Source organism: Sardina pilchardus, chromosome 14 (genome assembly GCF_963854185.1).
Source record: "Sardina pilchardus chromosome 14, fSarPil1.1, whole genome shotgun sequence".
NCBI classification, from domain to species: Eukaryota; Metazoa; Chordata; class Actinopteri; order Clupeiformes; family Clupeidae; genus Sardina; species Sardina pilchardus.
The window spans coordinates 33,157,363-33,163,471 of record NC_085007.1 but is presented as its reverse complement, the minus strand read 5'-3'; the positions used below and the strand labels follow the sequence as shown (position 1 = coordinate 33,163,471).

The 6,109-nt window shown below is 35.9% G+C and overlaps 1 long non-coding RNA gene across 2 annotated transcripts; it reads right to left on the bottom strand.

The window, feature by feature from the left end:
- Nucleotides 1–1,074: 1,074 nt before the first annotated feature.
- LOC134101495 (uncharacterized) lies at nucleotides 1,075–3,627 on the bottom strand. Of its 2 annotated transcripts, none has more exons than XR_009941383.1 (4): nucleotides 3,557–3,627; nucleotides 3,262–3,343; nucleotides 2,222–2,296; nucleotides 1,075–1,206 (listed from the first exon to the last, which is right to left on the bottom strand). It is a non-coding gene; the product is annotated as an uncharacterized LOC134101495 (long non-coding RNA). The 2 variants fall into 2 exon arrangements; XR_009941384.1 differs by having other exon boundaries at nucleotides 3,540–3,602.
- Between the last annotated feature and the right edge of the window lie 2,482 nt (nucleotides 3,628–6,109).

Genomic DNA, 6,109 nt, shown 5'->3' with positions numbered 1-6,109 from the left:
CAATTTAACAATGAAATGATCACATTTTTGCCTTACTTGTTCATTTTACCCCAAAAACAGAATAAAGTGGTAGGGATCATGCCTGTTTGTAGTAGGCCTAGGCTAGTTGGGCTACCGCCGTTCATTCCGACATACCAGCACTCCGACATTGACGTCCAATTGTCGTAGTGGAGGCATGTCTCTTTATGGGAGGAAGTTCCACCACTCCGACATTTTTTTTTTTCATGGTCGCAGTGGCGGTATTTAACTTTTTTTTCAAACAACGTGCCATTCCGACATGAGGTCATTAATAGGCTATTAATGTCATAACTATATCCAATTGTGTAAAATAATAAAGATTCCCATTTAAAATGTCATTGTGAAGACTTCTTGATATGGTTATGTGTCTGTTGCGTGCACGACTCGGGGAAGTGAAAGCAGTTCATGGCAAGTTTTCTTCTCTGTCTCATTATTCGCGGACTAAGTGGAGCTAAATTAAGTTATTATTTTGCTGTCACTTCGTCTGTTTTATCGCCTAGAAGGTTGTATTTGGTATCTGTGGATAGCTCTAGCTCTCCTCTTTTATCTGACATGCAAGCCGTATCTTTTTAACACGGTTTCACGAGTAGGCTAAATCAAACGAAAGTATAGCGGTAGCCGAAGCTATCCCATACAGAAAAATAACATATTGACATATATGCAGCTTGAATATATTCCAGTATAAGGGCATCTATGTTAAATACATATATTTACATCTATGTTAAATACATATATTTACATATATGTATCAATATATGTCAACATATAAGTACATGTTTGAAATTGGCCACTTTCTTATATTTTCTGCATATAATTAAATATATTTAAATATATGGCACTAAAAAGAATGATCACGTGACCCTTCATGAAAATTGTGATCACATGACCTATATATTTCAGACTTATATTTCTCACATATATTCTGATATATTGTTTAAATATAGTTCATATTCTACTATGGTTTCATGTTTTCTGCATTTATAATTGTTTTCACTATAGTATTTACTTAAAACTAACCATAGTATCATTATAAAGAGGAAGAAACACACAACTCTTCTGTTTTCTTTTGTTGAATTTATTTAAAAATTGCTATTTTTGTTTCTGTACTGACATCACAGTTCTGTAAGTTTGGCATTAATTGCATGGCCCAGCAATCTTGAGGGAGTGCCTGAATCTCTTCTGGGTGGCCTATGGAAAAGACAGAACATATACAAATAGAACATGCAAAATATTAGTGACAACCACGGATGCTAAAGTACAGAATCACAATAATTGGAGAGAAATACAAAGCCAGTTGGAGAGAAAGACATACGTTATGTAAAATAAAATAAATTCATCCATTATAGTCTTGTTTTCTATCATTTACTTATAGCAATACCTTTTTACATTTAAGTTTTGACTTTGTTATAAGTGAAAATCATCTTGCTCTATTGACAAATCTTGCAAGATAATTTAGTTTATCTTACATAAGTGGTATTTCCACAAAACAAGAAACTTTCATTTGCAGGATTCACCAATAGAAGTAGATTTTCACTTATAACAAGGTCAAATAAGTGTACATACAATGCAAAAATGTCTAAAGATGTATTGATATATGCACATAATAGATCAAATAAACACGCAATTTGGAACAAAATGATTCATACCCCTGGAATTATTTATTTAATGTTGATTCTCCCTTAACCAATGTTTGTTCTGACTGAAAACGACATTGCCACATGCCAAAAGGTTGTAAGACCATGTGCTAGAAACATGGAACTTTTTTTACATTTTGATGAAAAATGGCATGTGGCAGTGTCATGTTCAGTCAGAACAAACATATTGGTCAAGAGAAAATCAACATTAAATTGATATTTGCCAAGGGGATGAATAATTTCCTATGAGCAGTATCCAGGATCCATGACATAACTGCAAGTCAATAAGGCAAAATCATGAGGAAAATCTGCCTGTCTCTATGGGAATTTAACATAGGGGTGTCTTTAAAGGTTGGACTTTTCCTACATTAAGGCATTGAGATCAATTTCTAAAAGATGATTTCAACTTCAGCATGGGAGTCCAAACTTATGCATATGACTGTAGCCTATATGAATATGAATGATGTTCATAACTGTATATTCACTTAAGGTTATCTCACTTCAAAAAAATATTGCATAGAAATACAAAGTGAGTTGGAGAGAAAGACATACAAATATAATAAACTCACCCATTATGGCCTTAACCCTTTAAGGGTCCAGGAACTCCCTTTGCTCCCCCGTCTGCAACTCTTAAGACTTGCCCCCTGAAAAAATTGCACAATCAATTAGATCCTCAAATAGTTTACTACTGAAAAGATCTATGATGGTGAGGTGAAAATGTGAAGCAGTCCACACAGATAGCCTAACATTTTTAAATGAGACAACACAACTAACTCATACACAGGAGAGACATAGAGAACTACACAGATAAAGCATTCAGTATCGTTCTGAATCAACTGTAACGATCTTAATGCACAAGCAGGCCAGGTAACAGTGTACAATAGTCCAGCTTGGAAATAACCATAATCTGTACAATAAACTGTGTGGAATCTTGTGTCAGATAAGGTCTGATCTTCCTAATGTTGTAAAGGATAAAAACACAAACACTTACACAGTGTTGGGGAGTAACGCATTACATGTAATTGAGTTACGTAATTTAATTACAAAATAAATGTAACAGTAATATATTACAGTTACTGTAGAAACATTTGTAATTCAATTACAGGTACTTTTGCATTTTTTCAAAATTACAATTTGAATTACATCTCAATATTGTCAGCAAAACCTTGCAAAGAATATTGTATGTAAAAAGAACTGTTTCCCTCCACAGCCATAGTTTGATACGGGACCTTCTGATAGGTTCTATCACGTCTACAGCACCATCAGCGTAGGCCTACATGCCTGCCTGTAAACGTGTTATGATTATCATTATATTATCCTCACAAAAAATGTGATGCTAATTCATGTATTGAATGCCCTTGCTGCCTTGTGCGCTTGTACAGAACTGCTCGGCAGCCCGTAGACCAAGGCCGAAATCTTCGCATGGATTTGGGGACTATATATATCATTCAAAAATCGGAAAAGTAATCAAAAAGTAATCAAAAGTAATTAGTTACGTTACTCAGAAAAAGTAATTCAAATAGTTACACTACTATTACATTTTAAACAGGGTAACTTGTAACTGTAACACATTACATTTCTAAAGTAACCTTCCCAACACTGCACTTACACCAGGTTGAGAGCAGCAGCCATAGTAGCAGGTAGTGCCATCAGGACAGACTGACTTTGCTCTGGACAGTTCATAGAGCCCACTACAAAGTCATAACAAACAGACACATGAAAGGAAGGGTTAAACATTTACAAACACAAATACATGCACACACGTATACCAATGCTATATGCAATTATGTGTGTGTGTGTGTGTGTGTGTGTGTGTGTGTGTGTGTGTGTGTGTGTGTGTGTGTGTGTGTGTGTGTGTGTGTGTGTGTGTGTCTCTCTAGTCTCTACCTGGTGAGTGAACTCACTTGCAGGCTTGTAATGGGCTTTGGAAGTGACAATATTCCTCTCAGGGTCTCAGGGCAGCAGTCCTCCACACAACACACCGCCTGCAAACAGAAGGAACAGAAGGAGGCTAAAATGAATAAGTTGCAAACACAAAGATCTATAGTTCCTGAAATCAGGGGGTGAGATAACGTATAGCAACACTATGTATATTATGCATCAACACTACATGTATTACCTTTAAATAATGTTAACTACCCATGTCCCATGGAAGTTTGCAACGTAACACTATTATAATAGTAACGTTAACAACTTTCATGTGTCTGTAACTTCAGCCTGCATGGTAACAGCCACTTTAAATGTAGGCTACTGTTTGATAAGCTACTTGCGCCTGATATTTAATTCAAACTAAAGCTGTACATTCATAACGACATCTCAGACTGAATTATTGCTAGATATATTAACTACCATTCCAGATATTCCTCATAATGAAGTTGGTTACTGTAAACGTTAACATTAACAGCTAACATCGCTAACGTTAGTGATGTTAGCTCGCTAGCTATATGCTAACTAATTATGATTCTAATCTAACACTATCAAATCATAATCACTTATGGTTGAGATTTCATTATGAAAACAATACATTTCTAATAGATTCCCGTTTTCAATTGGCATACGAAAGTACTGTAATTCTTACCTTGAATATGATGATGACGGCAGAGTTTGTACAGCTTACATACAGCAAGCTTCATGACAGAAAAGTGACAGTTGAAGTGACTTGTGGCTGGAGTTGAAAAGTCAGTTAGGGGTGGGGGATGGGAATTGCTGTGTGTGCGCGTGCACTTGAAGCAACCGTTAAAAAATCTATTCAGTGAATATATTCAGCACATAGACTTTCATGTAAGATATTCACATATATGTTAGTGCTGGGTTCCGCATATACTTGCATCTATTCAGTGAATATATTCAGCACATAGACTTTCATGTAAGATATCCACATATATGTTACAGTGCTTGGTTCCACATATACTTATTGGCATATATACATATTGGTACTATATATGTATTCAATATATTTTAGCCATCTATTTAAACATATGCTGGATGCAGCTGCATATATGTGCATATATTTTTTCCATGGATTTTTCTGTATGGGTGATTCTTATTTGTTTGTCACTTCGTCTGTTTCTATAACACAAAAGGATCGATGTGTTTGGTATCAATGGAAAGCTCTTTTTCTCCTCTTTCATTTGATATGCATGTTATGGCTGTGCGATGCCTGGTTCCGGAGTAATTCATGCGAGAGCAGTGGCTGTGTGGGTGAACGCAGAGCAATAGACTGTAAATATGCTAGCCTACTTTCATTTAAATTCATGATTTTATTTTTATTTTCATACTTGATCGTACAGACACGTGTCTAGTCTCGTTGGAAAGGTTCTGAGCTCTTTCATGCAATATAGGTCTCATCTCGCTGTGACTAATAGCAGAGCAATGTAACAGAGAAGAATGGGTGTGTTTTTTGACGCACTTTGCGTCCGTCAGGCTCATAGGGTCCGTTGAATTGACGTGGAAAAAATAGGATTTGTAAACTGTCGGAATGGGGGTACTAAAATGTATCGGATTGGCAGCATGTCGGAATAACACCATGTCTGAATAGCGGCATGTCGGACGAAAGGGATGTCGGACTGGCAGGATGTCGGACTGCCGACATGTAACCGGCTAGTTCCCAGATAGCAAAACCTTTTGGGTTTTTTCAGTAGGCCTATTCTTCTGGCATATACCTGGCTCGATTATGGCACTGGCTGGCATTGGCTAGAGAGTGGCAAGCCAAAGTAATGCCAAACATCATAGAACAGACCTTATGGCTGAATTGTGAGTTTTGATTGTTTACCCAAAGAAGATAATTGCGCTTTGGCTGATGTTCGGCATATTTCTGGACACCCGAAAATGTGACGGTTGGGTTTTTTTTTTTTTTTTTTGCCTGGCTGATTTTCTGACTCACTTTACGAACCTAAAGGATTTTAGTCAGCTTAATCTAATTATGTGTCTATTTATGGTACTTCACCTACAATAATAATAATAATAATAATAATAATGATAATAATAATACCCTAATAATAACAACATAATAGCCTACATTATTAATAGTTTCATAGAAATAGTAAAGTCCGTAATTTAAGAAGACCAATATTATTATAGCCTAATTTAAGAATATATAATTTTATCTTAAAGTTCACATTCATAGAATTAACAGTAAATCATGTTTTTGTATTAGGTACATTGTACAAAGAAATATTGATTTGCACTCTGACCTTTATGACGGCAACCATTTTATATTCTGCCTCCTTGCCACCACACGATGCCACCATTAACGTCCATTCATTCGGAGCTACACGAAAGGTAACGGCGCAATTTAAGTACAAATACTCTGTTTAGTTTAGAGCAAACAGACAATTGTAGCCTAACTTTATCTGTCTTCGTGTTATGTTTGCTATGTAGGGGAGAGGGGGTTAAAGTTAATTAACAATATGAAGCTTTAGCTTTGAAGTTCTTAGCATAACTAGCTAGCAAACCTA